The sequence below is a fragment of the Dermacentor silvarum genome, chromosome 11 (genome assembly GCF_013339745.2).
Source record: "Dermacentor silvarum isolate Dsil-2018 chromosome 11, BIME_Dsil_1.4, whole genome shotgun sequence".
NCBI classification, from domain to species: domain Eukaryota; kingdom Metazoa; phylum Arthropoda; class Arachnida; order Ixodida; family Ixodidae; genus Dermacentor; species Dermacentor silvarum.
Window position 1 is genome coordinate 20767012 of NC_051164.1, and position 24331 is coordinate 20791342.

A 24331-nucleotide genomic window follows, 5' to 3' on the forward strand; every position below is an offset into this window, starting at 1 on the left:
GCTGCTTCTGCGTCTTGAGAGAAAGGGTAGGGAGGTGTTTCACTGTCATCAAAAATAAAGAAAAAGCGGATGCATAGAAAATTTTCTTTCACACATAGGCGCATCTTCGCATCAGTCGCTGAAAACGTAGTAGACTTGCTTCAGGCCACGTGGTAATTGCCTATTTGGAAAGATGCCGCTGCGTGTTCCACTTGACGAAAGAAGGCACATTGTGCGTTTATTTATAGAGGGAATACCTCAGCGCGAAATCTGCCGCCGAACCAACAGGAGCCGGACTGCCGTGAATAGGATTATTCAAGTATTCCGCGACGATGACAGATTCACAGATATGGAGCGCAGTGGGCGTCCAAGGGCCACGACTGAGGAAGAGGACCGCCTGATTACGGCCGCCATCGTGGCTGATCATTTTCAAAGTGCAGAGGATATCCGAGAAGCGCTCTCGCTCACGGTATCGCCTGAGACTGTAAGAAGAAGGCTGAGTGAGCTTGGCCTGCAGTCTTTCGTAGCAGCACAGAAGCCCTGCCTCTCAGACAGCCAGCTACAAGAACGACTCATGTTCGCTACAGCAATGAAAGATTGGACAACAGAGAAATGGGGCGATGTCATCTTTAGCGACGAGTCAACTTTTTCCACGCGCTGGGACCAACGGAATCGGGTTTGGCGTCCACTAAACTGCAGGTGTGTTTACAGTGTATTGGCAGTTAATTCACGAAGCTAATTCTGCATCGCAACATGTTTCACGTAAAATGAGCTTTTGGACATTACGAGATTTTTCTGTAGTGGTATTATGTTGAAAACATTAACGATTGTTTCATAGTACTACTTACTCTGAAGCTAATTAAAAGCTGCCAGTGGGTCTTTCAGTACTATCTAATGATGTTTGCACGTTTTCTATTGCAACTCTATAACAGCATTATAAAGTTCATACGCAAGAGGAATCACAACATTTTAGACGCGCCGCTGGAACCCAATTGTATGCTATTTCTTGCAGATATCTGCCTAATTACACACAGAGTGTTCTATCCAGTGGACGGTGTTCCGTGAGCGTGTGGGGAGCAATCAGCAAAGATGGCCTTGGTCCCCTTGTGCGTCTGGAAGGGCCCTTCACTGCGTCACGGTACTGCGACGTCATCACTAGACACCTCGTTCCGTATGCGCTGGACGGTCCCTTCAGCGACGGCTGCTATTTTTTTCAACACGACCGCAGCCCGATCCATAAAGCACGTATCGTCCAGTCATTGCTAGAAGAACATGCTGTTTGCCAGCTTGAGTGGCCTCCATGTGGCGCCGACTTGAATCCCATAGAAAATGTCTGGGGCATGTTGAAGAAACGGCTGTCCACACGAGCCAACCGCGGCCGCACGGCCGATACGCTGTGGCAAGCGATCGCACAAGAATGGGAAAGCCTGCGCGGTCGACCGGAGATTACTGAATCTTTGTACTGAATCTAGTACGAGTCGATGCCCACACGCATCAATAAGGTGCTAGAAAACGGCGGACATTTCACTTCCTACTAGATCATTGAGAGACCTATGTTTCATGACACTTCTGTAAATGTCTTGTGAATAAATTCATCCCCTTCAGACACGAATTATGATGCACTGTCTGCAAATGCGTCAAATGCGCATGGCATCATTTCAAGACGCTCACTATTACATTCCAAGAAAGAAGACGAAGCAATGTGCTGTTTTGTGCGAGTTTCAGTAAAAAAATTAATTAGCGTATAACTCATTATCTAATTATTCTGAAATCCGTCAGCTTTAATGCTTGCATAAAAAGAATCAACTATTAGGCCCGAAACGCATGCACACTTGCTTTTTCGGTTGTATTGGTGTCGACCGGAGAAAAAAAATACTCTTGACGTTGGTCTTAGAACGCGGCACGTCGAACGATTGTCTAACATGGTAGTGTCTCCAGCAAAGTGATCATCTGCAGCAATACGCAGGACAATGAAGTTAACTGAGCGCTAGTTGTCCCATCAGGAAGCGGACACGAATGTGCACACTGAGTTTTAGGTCATTTGAAGAAACACGTGGCGTGGGACGCGCCTCCGAAGTTCGAGTCCCCAAACGAGGACGCCGTGTCGCAAAGGGTTATAAAAAGAGTCATCGCACCCGATTATTTCTTATTTTTCTAAATGTAACCACTATAGCAGCGCGGTGGTTCGGGCTTTGCGCAGCAAAACCTGGGCGCAGGCGATCAAATCCCGGCCGCTACTGTCACTTAGCGATGCGGGAGGAACGGAAAAATTCTGCCTACTGACTAAGCATCTGTGTCCCATGGCTGCCTCACCGCTCACTCACGCACTCACGAAAAAAAAAACAGCGTGGCTACGCGAAAATAGAACTGATAACAGCCGAAGAATACGCTGTCTGATTACTTGTACTGATATTCTGCTCTCAAAATATAAGCAAGTAGCCCTGGCTAACAAAGAGCGCGTCACGTTGAAAGAGATAGGTAGAAAATATTTGCGCACAGTGCGAAAATAGACAGGCCATAGATTTAAGGAGGGATGCGTCTTCAACGTAGCGCTGCTGTCGATCGCTGGTGACGTAGCGGAAGTGTCGCGAAGAGGCTCTTGGCCACGCGCTCGCGTGGTCCGCAAACTTTTGTGGTTGACTGTACGTATGCGTGGGATCCGCCGAAATTTTGTTTACCGCGCCCGACACTGGACGCGGTACCGGTATACAACACCTATAGCAAATACTATATTCGATTCGTATCCGTAATTTAGAGCATTCGCACAGATCTGCGAATGTTTGTAGCAACATTTCGCGGGCAACGGTTTGTACGTTTTGTATTGGCAACGCGTTTGCGTTTCTTTGGATCCACGCTTGGACAAAAGCAAGTAGACTTGCTTGCGACTTTTGTCTATAGACATATGTAATACGGCCGAAAGAACATTGAGTGATCTGCATTATCGACTTGCAACAAGATTTCAGACACTGACTCGCATTGCGAAATAATGCTAATGGGTCTACCTGAAATACAGTTACAATCCACAGACTGCTTAATTCCATTACTTTAAGAGGAGTTGTTAGTTACGTCAGAAGTGACTTAACAGAGACCGGAAAATTGTGGCGCTTGTGCAAGTGCTTGTCGACCAGACAACTGTGTCGAACCGCCTAACGTACGAAGCTTCGACTGTTCACTTAATCCAAAGCGCACTACCGTCTGCGGTTCGGAATATATTGACACTTTCTTCACCTTGTGACGTTGGTTAAAAGCACGAAACTGTCCAACCATTCCACCCGTCTGTCGGTCCTTTCTTGTGCGACACTGCAGTCATTATCAGCAGGCTGCACTGCCTCGTCCTCGGCTTCGCCCTCGCATTATCGTCACGTGGTGTAGGAACCAGGCGACGACAAAGCAAATAACTGAATAAACGGAAGATCTTTATTTGGGCTGACGTCCGGCCAAAAAGAAAAGAACTGATTCGGCGCCTATAAGGAACCAGCGCTGTCCAGGTGGCGCTACGGCAGTTTAATGCGCATCTAAAACCCGCCGACACCATTCGGGGAAGAGAGTCCACGAAAATGGCGTGACATATCGAACGACAACAACGTTTGAATAGCGACATCAACGTTTGCTTTATAGCGATGCCTCCAGCCGCGCTCTTAATCAATTGGGTTGGCTTGCCGGGGTTCTTTAAACGCACGCTACACGAGCGTGTTTACAGCGAAGCTTTTATGACTAGGGTTCCGTGCATTTTTGTTCTGCGCGTGCAAGAACTCACACCGCCCTCTCTTTGTCGTCGTTCCAACCGCCAGCGTGCGTAGTTTACGGCCGCTCTGCCGCGGGGCGGCGGCACCGTCGAGACGTCACGCGTTTCCCCTGTCCTCCGGTGGGCGGTCCCGTCGCGCGTGTATATAAATAAAACCATAAAGGCAAGTTGCCGTTCTCGATTTCGAATTTGACTTCTCTCGTCGTAATGGGGAGGCAGCGCGTAGTGCGCACTCCCGAGGTGCAACGCGCCTATACGAAGAGCGACGACGAGAACAAAGACGAGAATGTGATTGGCGGCGGTGATCGAGAATAAATGTGTTTGTTTGTTTGTTTGTTTGTTTATGTGTGTGTTTGTTTGTGTGTGTGCTTTCGTCGCGATGACCGCCGCCGCCGTGCAAGACAATGAAATGTGTTTGTACCTTTGATCAAAATTGTGTGCCACCTCTGTGTCGTGTGCTAAACTGCTTCGCTTGTCATTCACCGTCACAGAAGGGAATGGCTCATGATTTTTTTTTGTTTTTGCATTTCTCCTTCATCGGAATAGCGGCCGCCGCGGCATAGAATCGAACCGCTGAGACACCGCAGCCATGTCCACTCTTGCAAATCATGTACGAAATTCTATCACGAAGACTCGCGCATAATAACAACAATATAATAATAATAATAATAATAATAATAATAATAATAATAATAATAATAATAATAATAATAATAATAATAATAATAATAATAATAATATATTATTATTATTATTATTATTATTATTATTATTATTATTATTATTATTATTATTATTATTATTATTATTATTATTATATTGCTATATTGCCACACCATTCCATCACTAAAGTTGACCATACCTTGTCTTAATTTCTTGACAAATCATAAGCCAACAAACATAGACACAAAGGACAACATAAGGGAAATTACTCGTACTTACTAATTGAATTAAAGAAATTATAAATCAATGGAAATGAAAGTGTATGAAAAAACAACTGGCCGCAAGTGGGAAACGATCCCACGTCTTCGCATTACGCGTGCAATGCTCTTACGTAAAACTGAGCTACCGCGCCGCCGTTTCCCCATCCTCTTGACAAAGTTATTCCTCGGAATGTTGAGGATGACAGCCCACAAAAACAAAAAACAAAAAAATGTCTTTTATGGTAAATCTTCTCAGACTGAAATATTAAAAGTGCGAAACAATCGCAGAAACTTGAAAAATGATGTCATTTTCTTGGCGCGGCTGTGCACTACCTCCGGGATCGGGCCACGCAAGACGCCGCGTTTTTACCAGAAAGCTCGCCTTCGTGGATAGCGTACGCCGCCAGCGTTTCCCCGTAAACATTGCGGTTACATAAGCTGCAGTTGCCGGGAAGCGTGAGAAGCAGTCGGGGTTCTTTGAACGACATTGTGTTCCACTCTGAAAGGCGAAGTTTGAGCGTCCTCCAAATTTGGTTTCCTCTTTGTGAATCGTGCCTAATCACAATTCTGGTATCCTTGTATTACCTATTGTTTTCTTTTTTTTCTGCATGCTTCTTTCATCAGTTCTTGTCTAGTTTTTATCCCTTTTTGTGTGACTATCGAGTTACCCTGGAGGGTATGAAACATGTTATGACACAACAACAAAACTATATAACAGCAGCAACAACGACGATTCGAGGCTCAGTATGATCATGAAGTAATTGCCGTGTGGTGTATGACTGTCACAGGTACTGGACTATGCTGCCGGTACTAATGCCGGTATATCGACATTATTTGGGTGCTTATGACTTATGTTTTGTGTGTTTAGTGCGCGTTTAGATTGGTAGTTTTTTCTTCAATTTTTGAGCCCGAATAGTGTAGTTTGGGATTTCAGGATAGTTGCCTTAAATATGCCTCCCCTCCCCTCCCGTTTTTCGACATTCAAACTAAAAGTAATAAAAAATCTAAAAGCAAGCAAGTAAGATAGTTATTTCCATTCGAGAGCCCTGTGCTGTAGCAGCAAATGGTTTTTGAGCCGACGGAATCGCTGAATTAAGCATTTTGATTTGTTTCCGTTTTACGCGGTAGATTTATTACTATGGAGAGAATTCTGTTGTTGCTACTATTTTTATTCGAAATATCAGAGGTCACTGCGGATATTCGCTGCTGTTTTTCTTTTGTCCCCATTTGAACAAGAAAAGAAAGAACTTGCAGTTAGCCTGCCAGTGTACTTGCACTCATTTCTGTGTAGCGAATATCCGACTGGGATCGGCCGTGTGATGTCGTTGGTGCTTGGCTAATAAGCTCGAAATATTCGAGTTCCTACCCCTTCATTGAAATGCAAAGCTGCCTATCTATATACCGTGACCTGCGTATTTAATATGACAACGTAAAAACAAATATATGTAGCTTATCGCGGGCTCATTAGCGCTCGAAGCTCGCCGTGTTATAGTCTTTGTTACGTGTGTAACCAAGGTTCGAATTGATGTTTGTGTTATTTATTTATTTAAAATACCTTACAGGCCCATTTAAGGGCATTGGGTAAGGGGTGACACAGAGTAAGTGTTTCAACGGGGGTATAAACGATATAAATACAGGCAGTCACATACAGGCAGTCACAAGACGGGTAAAGCAAAGTTCAAGAAATGTTTGTCTAGCCTAAGCTTTAGACAGCGTAAACACAGTAATATACTCATACACACAAAAAATACAAAATACAAACATGAAAAACAGGGAAGGAAAGCAGGTCAACAACATCCTTATACAATATTTCTACAGGAAGCTTTGCAATTCTTCGCGAAAGGCTTCACGATTTGTTAAGCGCGCATTGTTATCAGGAAGACTGTTCCATACGGTTATGACACGTGGCAGTGCTGATGCGTTAAATGACAGCGTATTGCCAAATATGCGCATGGAATTATGGCTATTGTTAAGACGACGTGACGTGCGTGCTGGTACTTCAAGGGGCGACGCATGAGGTCGATTACCACGAACGTATCTATGGAAAAGGCAAAGAAGACTAATCGTGCGACGAGTTTCGAGTGGCCGGAGCGCAATATCTGCTTTTATCTTAGTTACGCTGCAAGTTCTGTCGTAGTTACTTGTGATGAAGCGCGATGCTCTGTTTTGAATTGATTCTAGCATGCCAACTAAATAATTTTGACGTGGTGACCATACTGATGACGCAAATTGTAATTGTGGGCGAACAAAAGTCTGACATGCTAATTTACGAACTGTAGCAGGGGATGTACAGATAACCCAGAGTTTTCGACGCTTTTGCGCAGATAGCTGCCAGGAAAGATGAGTTGTAAGTTCAATGCCAAGGTACTTATAGGACGATGTCAGAGGTACGGCGGTGTTATTTAGGACGTAAGAAAAGCGAAAGTTTCAATGTTTTCGCGAGAAGGACATAACTTTACATTTGTCTGAGTTCCATGTGCCATGTGCTGCACCAGAAATTGACACGGTTAAGGTCATTCTGCAATAATAAACGGTCATCGGGTGTTATTATCGTACGGTATAAGATGCAATCGTCTGCGGAAAGCCTTATCTGCGATGATATATTTTGTGGAAGGTCATTAATGAAAATTAAGAAAAGAAGAGGACCAAGGACACTGTCTTGCGGTACGCCAGAAGTGACGTCAGAAATAAGCGATGAATGGTTATTACCAACAGTGAACTGCTGCCGCAAGGAGAGAAAGTTTCGGAGCCAAGATAAAGTTAATGAATCCAGTCGAAGCGCGGATAATTTTGAGATGAGACGACAGTGAGCGACATGATCAAATGCTTTCGAAAAATACAAGAATACACAGTCAGTCTGTTGTTTGTTATTCATGCTGGAATGTAATTCTGTTGTAAATTCGAGCAACTGGGTTTCACAAGATAAGCCTTTTCTGAATCCATGCTGGTTAAAATAAAAAAAGTCGTTTGATTCTAAATGGCGGTAGATATGCGATGCTATGATATGTTCCAGTAGTTTACAGCAGATGCATGTGAATGAGATGGGACGGTAATTTCGTGGAGAGTACTTGTTATTACCCTTTCATACAGGGATAACCTTTGCAATTTTCCAGTCCAGGGGTAGTTCGCCAGATGATAAGGATTGCCTAAAAATATGACACAAAATTTGGTTTGAAATTGTAACGGTATTTTTTAGTAATTTTGAGTTGATATTGTCTATACCGAAGATGTGGATAATTTCAGATTGTTTATTAAAGATGAAATGCCATCTGCTGTAATATCTATTGGTTCCATAAAAGGATATTCAAAGTCGGGAATTATGGGAACAGTGGAACAGTCTTCCTGTGTAACAACAGATGTGCAAAAATTGTTAAACGCTACTGGACAATCAGCGTCAGACAAAGGGCTTTCACCATCATCATGTAGCACAATATTGCGGACAGTGTTGCCTGGTGATATAACTTGCCAGAATTTTCTGGGGTTATTGATTAGAAGAGATGGCAGGTCACGTGTGAGAGAGAGAGAGAGAGAGAACTTTAATGAAAAGAATGGCTCAATGGCCTAAGCAGGGGTAAGGGTCAATGGCGGGGTTCACAAGGAAAAAAACACAAAAAAACAAGAAAACACTACACATTCATAACCTGCCGGTCAAGCCGGCCTCGCGTGAGAAATATTTGTCTTCGGCTGCGCATAGCTCTTTGCAGTACGATTTTAGAAAATCACTGTATGCCGCCCGAGGTGAGGCTTGATTGTCCCTTCTGGCCGCCCGATACAGACGCTTCTTTTGGTTTATCAATGTTCGAAGGTGCTTAGTAAACCAAGGATTACACCTGTCATCTGCTATAACGATTTTCGGCACGTAATTTTCTACCAGTGCTGTTAATTTTTGTTTAAAAAGTTCCCAGCTGTCATTTACCGATCTTGAATTAAAGAATGGCAGAAATTCTTCACTAAGAAAGATAGCCAATTCAGCATTAATATTTTTATAGTCGGCCCTATTGTAATCTCTAATGCTTTTAGTCTGAACCCGATAGAAAGTTTGTGGAATATTTATGTCTAATTGAAGAAGCTTGTGATCGCTCAAGCCATCAATGTAAACAATTCTTCCGGCGGAAACGACGAGCCTCCATTAAGGGGTGAGCGCCGCGGTTCTCAGAAAAGAAGTGACTTTCTGGCATTTATACGAAAACATCCAGCGCACTTTGTAACATAGACAAACTAAAAACGAGGTATAAACGACGGTGAACTTCGACGGTGAACCGACGGTGAACTTCGGGCCGCAACGTTGTACAAGCCGAAGGTTCACATGCAGCTGGTTCACATGTAGGTTGGCATACTTGCTCAAGAGTAGACACTCTTGAAAATAAAAAGAGGTCGGGCCAGTTACCATAGCTAAAATGTAGTGACGGTTTGTCACGAAGTTTACTAAGGTTCTTGTAATCGTAGGAAGTAATTGTGCGTATGACTGGTATATACAGAGTGTCACACTTAACTTTAGCCAAACTTTAAAAATATGCTAGTGCCAGGCGGCTGGACAGAACCAAGGTAATGCCGTTTGACGTCGCTTGGAGATACTCAGATCTTAATCAACTTCTAAAATATTATGATTAGATGAAAAGTGTCAATGGGAAAATTGCAGAGCAACGTGAGAAACTCCAGATACCGCTTTCTGTTGCTGAATACGTGCTACATAACAGTGCTTTTCCGAACGTGAAAGAAGCCCACGAATACACGCAAGATTGCCGCGCGACTGGCGGTTCGAGGCACTTGCGCAATCTGCAGGAGGGAGCCAATCGCGGTCGAGAATTTCGATCCGAATCGGGCTTGATCGCGATACTACCGTTTGTTTCGGTAGTATACTACTCGTGTGTAAGCAAATTAGGCAAGCTGAAATTTCGTCGCAGTCGGCCTTCAAGGGGTTTGCATAATTACTTAGAGAAATGGTTTACGAAGTACACGTAGGTGCGTTTTCGGGTCGGTGGGCAGGCAGATATGTGGTTTCGAAAAGAACATAACCTGAGTGAAAATCAGAAAGACAGAAAAATTATGTAAATCCAATGGACATGTTGGAAACTATGTGAAGCGAAGCTTTCGTGAAGCGGTTGGTGAAATGCTATAAGTAAATTTGCCGATTTCCTTCCTGCGTCTTCAGGGTTGAAAAAAATTTCACCGACGATACGATACTTCCTAATGCGAAATTTTAGCGCAGCTTTATACGTGTTTGCATTTCGCGATATATCTGGCTGGCGCGGACAATCTGTCTCGTGCGACACGTTGCAAACGGAGCCAAGTGTGACGTGACTGCCTCGCTATATCTGAAGTACGACAGGCAGCGCGTGGGGTGACGTGTAGGCGCGATTCACAGTAGCCGCCGCAGACAGACCTCCGCTCATGCAGCGCTTTGTTTCCATATATGGTATCGTCGGACGCGCTCGCCGCATGCCGTGGGCGAACAGACGACGGCGCGCTGCTCTGGCGCCATCTCGTAGCGGCCCTCGCCCGTCTTGCGCGGCACTACGCTTTTCTTTTCACGCTGCGCTCCGCGTTCGCTTACATCTTTCGCTGTGCCCGTTCGCTCGGTTACGCCGAGGGACGACGCTCGCCGCTGGAACGGACGCCTAAGAGCTCCGCTCTAAAACTGGCACGCGCGCGCATGTGCCCTCGCGCACCCGTTATGTGAAGAGTTTTCTGGTGTCGGCAACTTTAAGAGCATGCGTGTGCACTTACTTATCATTTTTCTCGGGTACTGGATTTCACCCTCTCACAATTTGAAGTTATCTCTCGGCGCAAGACGCGCCTGCATGATTAGAACTTACTCGAATGTTATCTTTGATTCTATCTGTTGCGTTTGTTCTCGCCGAACCTCGTTATCGGGATGTAATCAGAATGTTTCAGGATGTAATCAGAATGTTATCAGAATGTAATCAGAATGTATTGGGCGACGCGAATCGTGTAGTACTTTCTGGAAGGCACCCTGGAATTTTCGGCGTCACGTGTAAAAGCCGACATGCTTGGCCCGCAGATCAGATTTTCGGCGATCGCCGACTGTGCCTGCCGCTGTTTCTTGGGCTTTGAGTGTAACCTGTTTTATGGGCACAGGTTGGCCCAACAAAGAGTTAGTTTCGTGAATCAACAGTTGTTGCTGCCGTGTTTTTCAACGTCGACACCAAAACGTGACATTTGGGGGAGGTGCTTCGTCGTGAAGTACAAGCCCCATGTAAGCCTAATTTCCCGATACGAACACTCTTTCTTGGTGAGAGCCAGGGACGGGGTGCTTACGCACCTATCATCCGCTTTTATGATGCAAAAAAAAAACTTCGAATATTGCCCTATCGACGTATACCACTGGAGCCGCCTGAGTGCACGTGCACATATATGGCACGTGCTGATCGGCCACCAGCCACTAGGGTACTGACAGCTGCCTATATGTTCCCCGAAGCGATCGTTGAGACACCGACTTGTTTAGCCAATATAGCATTTGTCGCACCATAGAGGAATCACGTAATCTACAGCCACATGGCACTCGACAAAGCGCGTAGCATGTCTTTTCAAAACAGCGTCGGTGCGTTGACCTGCATTCACCATGTGGCACATTCTCGATAGTTTTTGTGGCACCGAGAAAACGACCGGAACACCACACTTCCTTGAGGCAGAAGGGGAAGGGTGGTGTTCCGGTCGTTTTCTCCTCGAACGCCCGCGTTGTAATCCGTCAAGTCCCCATAAAGATGGCGGCGAACGCATCATCGCCTCTTTTTGTCGTCTGCCAGTCAGAGAACTTCTAGAGAGCAGCCATGACCGAAATCGTCCGTGGGTAGCCAGAACTGGAGAATCGAAGAGGCCCAGTTTATTTTCAAAATATTCTATAATGCGAACGCATTATATGCCCCATTACGCCAAAATCCGTTGCCGACGGCGGCGGTGTGACCGATCAATGGTACCAAAAATCGCCGACGGAGCAGAGTAAAAACACGTCAAAATGTTCGGACTTGACGTTAAATTTCTCAGGGAGGTTTCTGTAAACAAAGTAAAATAATGGCTTTGAAAAGAAAATTTGGTAAATTTCAGTCTGGGCGGGGATCGAGCCGCGGTGCTAGACGAGCGCGCTTTTCTGACGCCACGGCAGCAGCTCCGCGGTTCTGGCTGATTGAAGGTGTGCCTAGTGCGTGCGTCATTGCACACATCACGGCGCGCAGCCATCTGGCTGACTAAAGGTGGGGCCTATTTCACCAGGAGAAATAAATTGTGGGGTTTTACGTTCCAAAACCACTATCTGATTATGAGGAACGCCCTATTGTGGGAGTCCGGAATAATTTGGACCACCTGGGGTTCTTTAACATGCACCTAAATCTAAGCACAACGGCACGTGTTTTCGCCCCCATCGAAATGCGGCCGCCGTGGCCGGGATTTGATCCCGCGACCTCGTGCTTAGGAGCCCAACACCTCGTGCTTAGCAGCCCAACACCTCGTGCTTAGGAGCCCAATACCGTATAGCCACTAAGCAACCATGGCGGGTTACTTCACCAATAGGACGATAATGTTTTCGCTTTCCCACACGTAAGCAGTCTTACGTGTTTCCGAATTTTACTAGATTGACGATACAACGTTATCACAACAAAATGCATTACACAGACAAGACAGACTATGAACTTTTAATGATGTCCTGAGGGACTAGCCGGCGGAGACCGTTGGGACCCCCGGCTCGCCGCTGGCTGCTCCCATGTCGGAATCGGGAGGCCAAGCCTCTCCACTTTTTTACGGGCCCTCTCGACGGCCGTGGACTGGAGCTTGAGTTCCGTACCAGAGATGGCCTCGTCCCAGTTCTGTTCGCTGGTGAGTGACGTATCCCGTAACGCAAGACACTGCCAGAGCATATGAGCTATAGTGCTAAACTCCTCCCCACAATCCAGGCACTGTGGGTCAATTTCTGTGTTAATCCTGCTTAGGAAAGCTCGCGAGGGATATGGCCTCGTCTGAGCATCCTAAGCGTGATCGATTGTGATCTACATAGATTTGGGTGTGGAAGCGGGAAGCGCCTGCGTTCTTCTTTATAGTGGGAGATGATCTCACAACTTCCGAAATGCTCACAGAGCCAATTAAATAAGAACCCCAGCTTAGTACCCTTTGTTTCGGTAACTGGAGTAGCACAAGGCTGTTCTGTACCTTTTACAAAACCGTTCTTATATAGTACGAACATTTTTGTGTTACAAGGAAGCGTTGGGCTATACCTCACAAGGAGCACCGAACCTTATTCCAAGCTATTGAACGCAGTGAAGAGAAGTAGGTTTAAGGCCTAATTATCAGGTCAGTGTGTCGCTAACGGTTCTTCGTCGACGTAAGGGATGACAAGGAATTGCCACCTGCCCCCAGGGCGAAACATTGATCGCTATAGCATGATTTAGTTCTGCCCTTGAACTCGTCAGATGCTGGTCCTAACTGCACGAAAGTGCGAAATGTTGGCGCGACGCTTTTGGCAAGGAAAACCCCTGCTGGGCAGAAAGAAATGCGCAGCGGCACCAGGCGTCTCCACAACGCGGGCGTAATGTCTCCAACAGAGATTAGTAAAACGCAGTTGGAGGTTTGGCGGCAGAAGAGTAGCGAGACCTCAAATAAAGAAGGCGTACAACGAAGTTCCGAATAATGCTTCAGAATGTCTGATGCTGGGAATTTCTTTCGTCTGTGAAAAAAAAAATGAGATGGCAAGAAATTCCGAAAAATAAGGAAAATAGCTTGGTGGCGCAACCCAACGCCCCGTCTCAAAGGGGGCGTTCATAGCATTCATCCATCCATCCGTCCACGAAGAGCGCCGGAAGTGGTATTGCAGGTATCGCGCTTCCATAGTGCGCGAGATGAGAACGGAGGAAATAACCGTCGTCGATTGTAAGCACCCAGTGAAAGTTTCGATAACGTTAGCTTGATGTTTACTGCCCGTTCCGCTTAGACACACAAGCATAACAGCCGAGAAGAAACGCTAGTGTCCTTGTCCCATGCGTGCGCACAACGTTCGAGCCAGCAGCGGAAGGCGGGACGCTTTCCTGGCTCCGTCAACGAGCCAATTGAGCGCGGTGCGTTGACGGTGCGCCCACTTCGCTTCGTCACTGTTGCAGCCAAACGTATACTCTACGTTTATGGATACCCTCTAACCCTCCGCGCTGAAATGGCGCATGCGCCGTCGATAGCGGGACAGCACGACGACGCGGACGCTACGGCGAAAACTAGCCCCGAGCGTCCGTGCAATTGCCGTTGCCATAAACGAAAGTGAAGCACGACTCGGAACGGCCGGACACGACTTCCGCGGTTGCGCGCAGCACGCTAAATGACGTACTTGGACTTGCATCACATACGCTTACCACCAGGGGCAAGGGTCGTCTGCGTAGGCGCTATTTAAAGGCAGCTAATAAGGACGCCGGAAGATTACCAGCCCTGCAGCGGCGCCAAGATTGCTTCGGCAATATATACTACTCGCGTATAAGCAAATCAGGCAAGGTGCAATTTCGTCGCAGTCGGCCTTCAAGGGATGCGCGTAATTACTTTGAGAAACAGTTTACGAAAAACACGTAGGTGCGTGTTTTTCGTAACCAAACCAAACCAACCAAATCATCCAACCACATCGACCGCGCAGGCCCTCCACGTGGTGCAACGTTTTGGTGAACAAAAAATTGAATTTCTCACAGTGAAATCCGTCAAAAAAAATGGTAAAGTACGACTTTACCATTCGGCGTCCGGATTCGCCGTCGGATTCGTTTACCAATCGGCGTCGGATTGTAATTTCAATGTACGAGAAAACCTAATTCTGCTACGAGGAAACTCAAACACAAACCCCTAGAAATGCTGATTGAAATGCTGGAAAGCATTTCTATCAAACCTGCGCGCGTCGGGGCAATAGCAAACAGTTAATAAAATAATAAAAAAACGGTGCTAGGGCCTTCACATTTTAATACAAGACCACTTATATTGCCCCTGGAAAGACGTCTTTCCAGCAATGCATTTCAGTTTAAAAGTGAAGCCGACTTTAAGGGGATTGGTGTAAGCTTGGTCTTTGTAAGCTGGCTTTCCCACGTTCAGTGTTGCAGTGAATGAAGCCTACTTGCCGTATGCGAAAGATGCGATGCGAACGGGTCCCGATAACGCTATCGCGTTCTACTCTTAAAGGCGAAGCTTAAGCGTCCTCCAATTTTGTAGCGTTAGCTACACTGGCCTAGCCACGCCCGTTTCGCGCGGCACATCAAGAGCCGTGCTGCGCATGCGCAAGGATCAGTGATGTCACACGGCTTGCGCACCGGAGCCACCGGAGCCGGCACCTCTCGCGCACTCCGCCGCCGCCGCGCGCGACTCACCGCCGCCGGTCTGCGCATTCCAGAGGAGTGACGTCGTAGCCGTGGTAGACGCACTGGCGCCGGCGCGCGCTCGCTGTGCAGTCGCCGTCTGACACTGCGCTGGAGCCGCTGCGCTTCTGACGGGCGTTTGCCAGTGCGGTATAGCCATGGATAAGGAGAGCGCAAATGCTGCTCAACAGCGCAGAAGAACGGAGAAGCTTGACTCATCGGATCCCGAAGTAGTTGCCTGGCAATTAGCGGTTGAGCGTAGGAGGAATGAACAGAAGAAGGCTAAACGTGCTGCGGAGACACTGGAGCAAAGGGACGAACGTCTAGCAAAGCGGCGTCGCCAGGAGGCTGAGCGACGTGCCCGACCACCACTGCAGCAACAACAAAACGCCGTCGATGACGTCAAGGCTCGCCGATCGACTGAATATACTGTGAAACTCAGCGAAAGCGCCAGTGCGACTCGGACCTTCAGCTGAACCTTTGCTAACGCTACGTATATCCTGGCATAGCCGAGCTAAGCCACTGCAACTATTTTTTTAGGTGTATGTACATGCCACGCCTTGCTATATGACATGCAGCATATGCGGGTTGTATTGCCACACCATTCTATCACTAAAGTTGCTCATACAGTTGCTCTTACATTCTTGACAAAGTTATTCCTCGGAATTTTGAGAACGACAACCCACAAACAAATGTCACGAAACAAAACACCGACAGCGCATGCCTTTTATGTTAAATATTCTCAGACTGAAATATTAAAAGTGCGAAACATCAAAGGAAACCTTAAAATTATGTAAATTGTTTGGCGCGGCTGTGCACACCTCCGGGATCGGCCCACGCCAGAGGCCACGCTTCTAACAGATAGCCTTCGTGCAAAAACGTTCGCTGCCAGCGTTTCCCGGGAAGCATTACCGTTACATAAGCTGCAGTAGCCGGGAAGCGTGAGAAGCAGTCATGGAGATTTCAATGCTGTGGCGTTCCACTCTTAAAGGCGAAGCCTTAAGCGTCCTCCATGTTTTTAGCTTGTTTATCGAAAAATCTACGTGATGTCAGTTCATACAAGGTCGTCGGGGAACCACTGTGTGCAGCTGTAACTACGGTGGGAGGAAATTTCTGTTGGCTGTGCAAATATGTGACGTGCGTCATCAGCCGCCGTGTGTGTCGTCAGCTATTTTCACCGTATCGGTTTCCACTCGACGAGGATCAGTGGCGTCTGTGACTTGCAGCGCAAATTAGAAAATATTCTCACTGTCTGGTCGCTTGGCGTGGGAACTATACATGTAGGAGTGCACACGTGTACGGCCATCGCAATGCAATCCAGTAGCCCCAATCGTTATAATATATTTGCTTGAGTCACTGGCATAAATTGTTCCCACGCATTTCAAGTCTACTAGTTTTTAAATCGCTATGCTATTACTACGTTAACCTCTTGTATGAGGACGATGGCGTGGCTCAACACAGATATGATACATATGAGCTTAGTGTTTTGGCACTGCCCCCCCCCCTTTTTTTTCCCCCTGTAAGGTAGTGATATCCAAAGGGGATCGCATCAAATAAATGCGTTGGTTATTTTCGAGGACACAATTTCTCTAAAACGGCTGAGTGCGTCGTACAGGACGGTACGAACGAGACCGAACAAAAAGAAATCGGTGATCATTCTCTTGCGGCTTGTATAATGTCTGAATCACGTATGTACGCTTGTCTAGAGTAGCGAATCGGCCAATATGTTCACCATTTCTCGCGTGAAAAAAAAAAAAGACAAAAAGAAAAAGACACTCACTATCGCCGCAACAAGACCACCAATGCCGAATGCTCGGGTCATGCGCTATTGAACAAACAGATCTATAACCCAGCATCTACCACTGTCTCGGATGCTCGCGCAGTCCGCAGCTGGTCGCTCGACCACTCGACAACAAGTGGCACTTACACTGTATGGTATGCTGTTGTTACTAACCGAAACTATTTTATGGCGCTATCACCTAGCGAAATTATGTTAACGCGATAGCGTTAAGGGCCCCGTGTCGCAGAAAATCCGGCGTCGGTGTGGGCACGGGCGCACTGGCGTCGTTGGCGAAAATAATCATCCCGAGCCATCCCGTCCGCGCAGGCCCTCCGCGTGGCGCAAGGCGTTAGTGAACAAAATTGAATTTTTCAAAGTAAAATCCGTCAGAAAAATCGTTAAGTACGACTATTCACAACCTACAGACGTGATAGAGTCGGACTGTAATTTGAATATACGAGGAAACAGAATTCTCTTCCGCCGAAACTCAAACACAAACCCCTTTTTCAGCATTTCTACAATTCATACTGCGGCGCGCCGCGGTTCGTTTTTTGCAAAAACACCATCCAGATGGCGCTCGCCTCCTTGGCAGCCGCATGCGGAGGCGAAGTTGGACAAAAAAAAGCTGCAGTTGCCGGGAAGCCTGATAAGTAGCCAGGGATCTTTGAATGCTATGGCGTTCCACTCTTACAGGCGAAGCTTAAGCGTCCTCCAAATTTTTTCTCAGCAGCACACCGGAAGTCGGGCTCAGGCGACTGGAAGTTGAGATGTCTCCGAAACCGTGAAAATAATAAATACCCATCTAAAAGGCGGTAATGCTTCAAGTTAAGAGTTGTATACGATAGATATGATATAGAGCATAACTTTAGTGTAAGGGACTGACAACCGATTCTTATGGAACTAGTTGTTTATGGCGCAACGAATAGCTCCCCATCGGTAGTGTTTATACCTGCAGCGGTTACTTTAAAAAGCGCGTGGATATTTTGTGAGCAGAATTTTTCGATCTGAGCAGCCTCTAAAAAAGTAAGAGTTCCTCCTCCAGCAACGCTCAGAAGTAAGAGCGATGCCTCGCAAATTGTGAAAGCCGTCCATACTTCTGCTTTCACAGGAGTGAGTGCAACTGTCGTTAACTAACAGCATTTTTACCTTTTCAACAACTTTAGAAAATAAAAACCTGGTACAATAAGTTTGCGTTGTCGTAAAGATCTTTCTTATAATTTGCACCGCGTTTTCCCCCATGACCTACGCCATGGCTGGCTGCCCCCGTCGTCGCTATTCTTTCGACAGACGAGCCAAGCCAAATCATCGAAAACGAAGGCAGCGCCACTTTTTTACTCACTACAAACTAAGGCCTACCTGCACATCATAAGTTAAAGAAATCTTATATATAGCAGAAAAAAGTGTACGGAATTTAAACAACGTACACTGATAAAAGGTCACGTGGTAGACCTCTTATGCATCTTCATGTTTTGGCCGCATGGGGTGCCAGAGGTCATTTCTCGCGACTTTTAGTGAAGAATCAAAAATATAAGGTCACGTTTAATGAGAAAAAAAAATTACACCAGCTTCCCGTAGGGGAACCCTGAGTAGTATGCGAAGCAACCATGGGGTCGACTCAAGTGTCCCATTGGTTTGGAGATCTGGCCCGTCGCCGCTGGCCGTTTCGTGCAGTGGGCTCGAGCCCTCTCCGTCCGCGGCGCTGCTCCACGGCGCCGGGACACTGGTCGTTGACGCGGCGCTGGTCCACGGCGCGAGCACTGGCGTTGACCTGGCGCTGTCACGTGGCATCATCGCGGCGTTGGGGGAGGAGAATGAGAGGACGAAGTGAACGATGATGAGTGGGCGAAGCACCGGGGGATCATTCGGGCAAAACGCCGGAAGCGTTCTCCGGAAGCGGAACCGGAAGTGGACGCCGCACGGCGGAGGGAGGGAGGGAGGGAGGGAGTGACATAGCCCCGAGCATAAGATGCTTCGCATCTAAAACATGGCTAGTTTTGACCAGTACGATAGGCAATCTTTCAATCGGCGGGGTTATCTCGATTCATGTTCTGAGCGGTTGTCTGTTCGTTTAAGGAAAGGCCCAATTAACCGTCAGGTTTTTCTCATCATTATGATGATCATCACCAGCAATGTCTCGAGCGTCGCCGTCTTCTTCCACAGCTGGCTCGTTGGCGCCCCTCGGCGCAACCGCGCGAACGCGCTCGTGCCACAGCTCACGCGTTCGTCGTCGTCTTCTTCCACAGCTGGCTGCGTGGCCGCTCATCATTCCAGCGTAGAATTTCACTTCTCCTCTGTAGTCGTTATGGGGAGGCCGCTTTTACGGCGGTGTGAGCCATTGCTTAAGGGGTTATGAGCCATTCATTGTCTTACGTGACGAACAAATTTAATTTTGAAGCAAATTAATTTTGAACAATCGCAAGCGGCAATGCGGCAACGGCGGACTGCGGGCATACCGTCAGTGACGTCGTATTCTCCGTCGCAGCCGAACGTGTGTGTAACCTCATTAAGAAACACAAAGACGTAACCAATACTTGAGAAAGGTTTAATGTACCGTCGGGATTAACCCAGTGATAAACACCGGGGCCGCACGTTTCAGTTTCGCTGTAAGGAGTGCTTGGGCGGTGATTTTTAACAGCGAAGTTGTTCTAGCTAACCGTAAAAAGTGCCGCCTGCCGCAAAACCTCGCCGAGCAATGACGTCACTGCGTTGCCTAGCAACCACCTCGCGAAGCGGCGTGTGCCTCGCCTCCTCTCCGTGCCGTGCACATGTTGCCTTGACATGGGACGTTGAGGAGAGGGAAGGAGAGTATGCTCGGGAGAGGGAAAGAGAAAATGAGAGCGAGATAGAGAGAGAAAGAAATCGTAGCAGCACTAGAGTGTACTAGACAATGGACGAGTCGGCCGAACGGCGCCCTCCCGCCGAGGCGCCGCGTGTGGAAAAATTGTGCGAGGGCGCTGCGAGCGAACTGGATTGGGGCGGAGACGCGCTCCGCGGCATATTCAACGTACTTTCGCTGCGGGCGCCGAGGCCGATTGCGCATTATACGCTCTTGAAATAGTGCTTTATCTCAACCGCAAATTTATGTTTACACCATTCTGCCAAACATGTATATTTGATTCATGGTATATACAACACGACGTCTTCAATTTTGCTGTCGTTGTCAAGCGCGTCGTCTGCTAGCGAGCGTGCGTTCGCTACGCGGGCGCTGGCGGATGCCCAGTTTTTCTCGCAGAACGTCTGTGTAGTACATTTTTTTTAAATGTTTTAGTTGCTTTGGAGCGCCCATGACACTTGACGGCCGGTACCAAATGTAGTTTTAGCCCGGTGAACTGCTGTTTTAACACTGTCTTCTAAAAGCAACTAGTAACGAGCCTCATATCTGCAACATGAATCTACGTAAGAACGTTTTATGATATCGTGTCATTTTACGCGCGCTTCTTTTTGGTGAAATATTGATCAGGAACAATGATCGAAGAAAACAGTATTAGAGTGAAATAAACTAGGTTTATTAACTGCGTAGCGGGAAGAATGATCATTGCCTTTCTAGGTAATTAAATGAAAGGGTACATATACATATACAGGGTGTTTCGCTTAACTTTAGCCAAACATTAAAAATATGCAAATGCCAGTACCTGGACAGAGGCAAGGTGATGTTGTTTGCCGTCGCTTGGAGATACTCAGATTAATTTTTTTCGTTCCGCCTAATTAGATAATTAGTCCTAATTAATTAATCACATTCTCAGTTATTATAGTTAGCTTACAAGTGTCTATGAGAAGATTGTAGAGCAACATGACGAACTCCCGATACAGCTTTCCGTTGCTCAATACGCGCTACATAAAAGTGTTTTTCCGAGCGTGAAAGATGCCCGCGAATGCATGCAAAGTGCCTCGAGCGACCAGTCGCGCGGCAGTTTCCACGTACGGCTTACGGCCAGAGATTAGCATATAGAATGACTAACTAAAACTGTTTTCGGCACTCGAAGTCTGACCGCAATAAATGATCCCGTACCAATTACTCCGCATTCTGTTACGCGAGGGAAGCGGAAACTTGAATGGAATTTTGCGCTGCAGTTTTTTTTTTTTCTAAAACAATACTTACCGTAAATCTGAGTGCAAGGCGCTGGATGGGGCAGTTATGTTTTATTTGTTTGAACCGGCATGCAGGAAGGTTACATATGCTACTCCATCTGCGTTTTTCAAGACCTACTGATGGAAAACTATATGTGCAACAATACACACGAGAGATACATGCTGCTTGAAGAACGAGAAAAATATTTGTTCTTCAAAAGGGAACCATACAATAACATAGTCGAATGAAAGCCGACACTACGGCCGCAATTCACGCGCAATCACCGAGCGGCATTTGAGTACAATACAATCTTTACAATATACAATATCATTTGCAATATATATATATATATATATATATATATATAAAGATGGTTTTGCCTGCTATGAATATTATTTCTGCGAATGAGAGCTTTATGTGCAGTATTCGCTAATAAGTGTGTTTGTTCCTGCAAACAGGTGCGCTTATTTCGGTAGAATATTTGTTATTTTTCCCTTACATATATATATATATATATATATATATATATATATATATATATATATATATATATATATATATATACCTTTTGATTTAGTTACCCAGAAATACATTGGTCATTCTTCGTGCCACGCAGTTAATAAGCCTAGTTTATTCACTCTAATATTGTTTTCTTCGATCATTGTCCCTGATCAATATCCACCAACAAGAAGCGCGCGTAAAATGACACGACATCAATAATAAAATTTTCATCCGCAGCTTCATGTTGCAGAAATACCAATTACATTTAGAAGAGAGTGTTAAAAAAGACACAGGCCTGCGCGGCACACGCAGCAGTCACAGCGTAAGCTGGTGGAGCGGCTCAAGAGTAGCTCCAATTTCGGCACCACGCACACCAGGGTCTTCGCGAAAAAGTCTCTTCGCCTCGTTTTGACAAGAACGATGTGAACTGTCCATCCCGCGTCGATGGCGAGCTGCGCATGATGCGTTTGCAGGCATGTTAACTAGATGGCGCCACCATACTAGCGGAGACCGGAGATCGCGTTTCTTTTTTTTTTATGCGCGCCTCGTTTGAATGGCATCTCGTCGTCTGCACCTTAACTACAATGACGCCACCATACTGGCAGAGGCTCGGATCTTCTGCGTCTGCGTTTATAGGTTTTTTTTTCCCTATCACAAGCGCGTGCGTGGCTCTGTGGTAAAGTATCCGACTCGCGCGCAGCGGCTCTCGGTTCGATTCCGGCGGGGATCGGGTACTTTTTTTTTTTCTCATTTCATAGCGGTTACGCGGCGGCGGCGGCATCATCGCGACCCGAAACGGCTATTGGAATGAGCCCATAACAGCTTACGCTGTAAAACAGCAGTTCACCGGGCTAAAACTACATTTGGTACCAGCCGTGAAGAGTCATGCGTGCACCAAAGCGACTAAAACATAAAATGTGCTCCACAGACGTTCTGCGAGAATAACTGGGCGTCCGCCAGCGTTCGCGTAGCGAAAGCGCGCTCGCTAGCAGACGACGCGCTTGACAATGACAGCAAGATTGACGACGTCGCGTTGTATAATCCATGCCTTAAATATATATGTTTGGCAAAATGGTGTAAACATAAATTTGCAGTTGAAATAAAGCACTATTTCAAGAGCGTACAATGCGCAATAGGCCTCGGCGCCCGCAGCGAAAGTACGTTGAATATGCCGCGGTGCGCGTCTCCGCCACAATCCAGTTAAAACCCCTTGATCTTGAAAGTAGCGACACTCTCCTCCGCGCGCGCGCTTTCCTCCTCAATTCTCCTCGGATTTCTCCCCTCCCCGGGCCGGCGCGGTGCGCACGGCACGCTGAACCCTCCAGTGGCTCGCTGCAGCCGTATTAGAATCAATGCGCGCTTGTTTATTCGGCCGTTTGAATCGTTACATGGGAATTTATCCCTTGTGAAACTGTCGTGACGAAAGTACGCTTCCGATAGAACGGCGAGACATTTTATTTTAAGACGCTTCGATAAAAACAAGCGGAAGCGCTCCGACAAAACGAGTACCAAGCAGTGGCTGAGCGGTTTGCCTCTCCGTCGCCACTTGGGCTGTTCGTAACGCGGGGGTGTATTCAGCGCATATAATGTAAGCAGCATACAATATACACGAGAATTTTTTTCATAATCGTGGCTCTTAAAAAGCTCAAAGAGGGTAACCAAGAAGACATGTGATAGTTTATTTAAAGCGAATTCGCGTGGGCCAAAAGCCTTTGTACCAATGTCACTGTGCAAAATACGTGCTGTGTTTGCGAAATAGGCAATATAGAACTCAACGCATGCGCCTGTATTCCGTAACGATGAAACGACGAGAAATTGTATTCCATCAACTCTGGGACTACCCTAAGTCTCTCAAAAAAAGAGAAATAAAGAGGCTGATTGCTCACAGGGAAGACTATAAATAACTCGTAAATAACTCATAAATTACATACAATTGGAAACTAACGCACGCGCGAAAACACAAAAAAAACTTTGTCACGGCGCGAAGAGTCAACAAAAACTTTAGCGACTCATTTAAAAAAAGAAGAGAGAAAAGCAATATGCACAGTTATAGGTGCTCTGTATTGAACTGAACGAAGAGTCCGGCTATGCAAAGGGCATTAAAATCTTCATGCAACTTCACCTACCAATATAATGAAAGCTGAAACAATCACCTCGAAAAAACGCCGTGCTTAGAAGGGGCGAAATCCTTTCCACTGATGTTATGGAGCCACTGCTTCCGGCGCACGACATTCCGTTCTTCCCGGGGCATAGAAAATAATGCTAGACCTTTCTCTGACCTGCTGCTGCTGCTGTTTCGCCCTAAGGGCGAAGCAATGAATGCGATAGCAACACAGCAATGTCATGCGAAGTAAGGTGAGCGGCTTTGGTAGCAATATGAATTGTAGTAAACATGAGCTGATTAAGTAAGCAGGTGTGCTGCGGCGTAAGTAGACCGACATGAAGAGAGACTCGATGACCACGAGAAGGCGCGTGTGAAACGGTGGTGTTGATGAGAAGCGCTTCCCGTGGGCAGCACGTGCGAAGGGACACACCTGTAGCGCTGCACTGCCGATCCGGGCAGCATTGCATGTGTAGCGTGCCTTGGAAAATGTGGCCCGACTATTCCTAACTGAATGAACAAGCGTGGTGTGAGCGCGCACAAACATGAATAGATCACACTGAATGACTGCAGACAACGACTGTCAAAACGCTGGCAGCAAGAGCATACGCCGCAGCGGGCGAAGGTACGTGCGGTCTATCGCTTCAACGGAAACTGAGCGGCGAATGCACAGCGCATAAAGGTCAGAGCCGTGTGGAGATAAGAGACGGTGCGGGCGAGCGACGAGCGCTGGTTGTTGGCAGAGTAGAAGAGCGTCCCCCCCCCCCCCCCGCTCCCTCCGGCGCTGGCTTCCCGCTTCCTTGCTTGCGCGTGGGAGATTGAGTGCGTTCGCTCTCCGTGATAGCGTGCGTCCCAGCACGCTTCCGTTCGGGCACACGGCGCGCGGCGAAGATTTTATCTATACGGAACCT

General features: G+C 46.9%; 1 protein-coding gene across 1 annotated transcript in view; it reads left to right on the forward strand.

Annotated features, from left to right (window-relative positions):
* The window catches only part of LOC119433272 (rho GTPase-activating protein 45-like), a 248965-nt gene that overhangs the window by 35935 nt on the left and 188699 nt on the right, over positions 1 to 24331 (forward strand). The gene's annotated exons all lie outside the window — the stretch shown is intronic.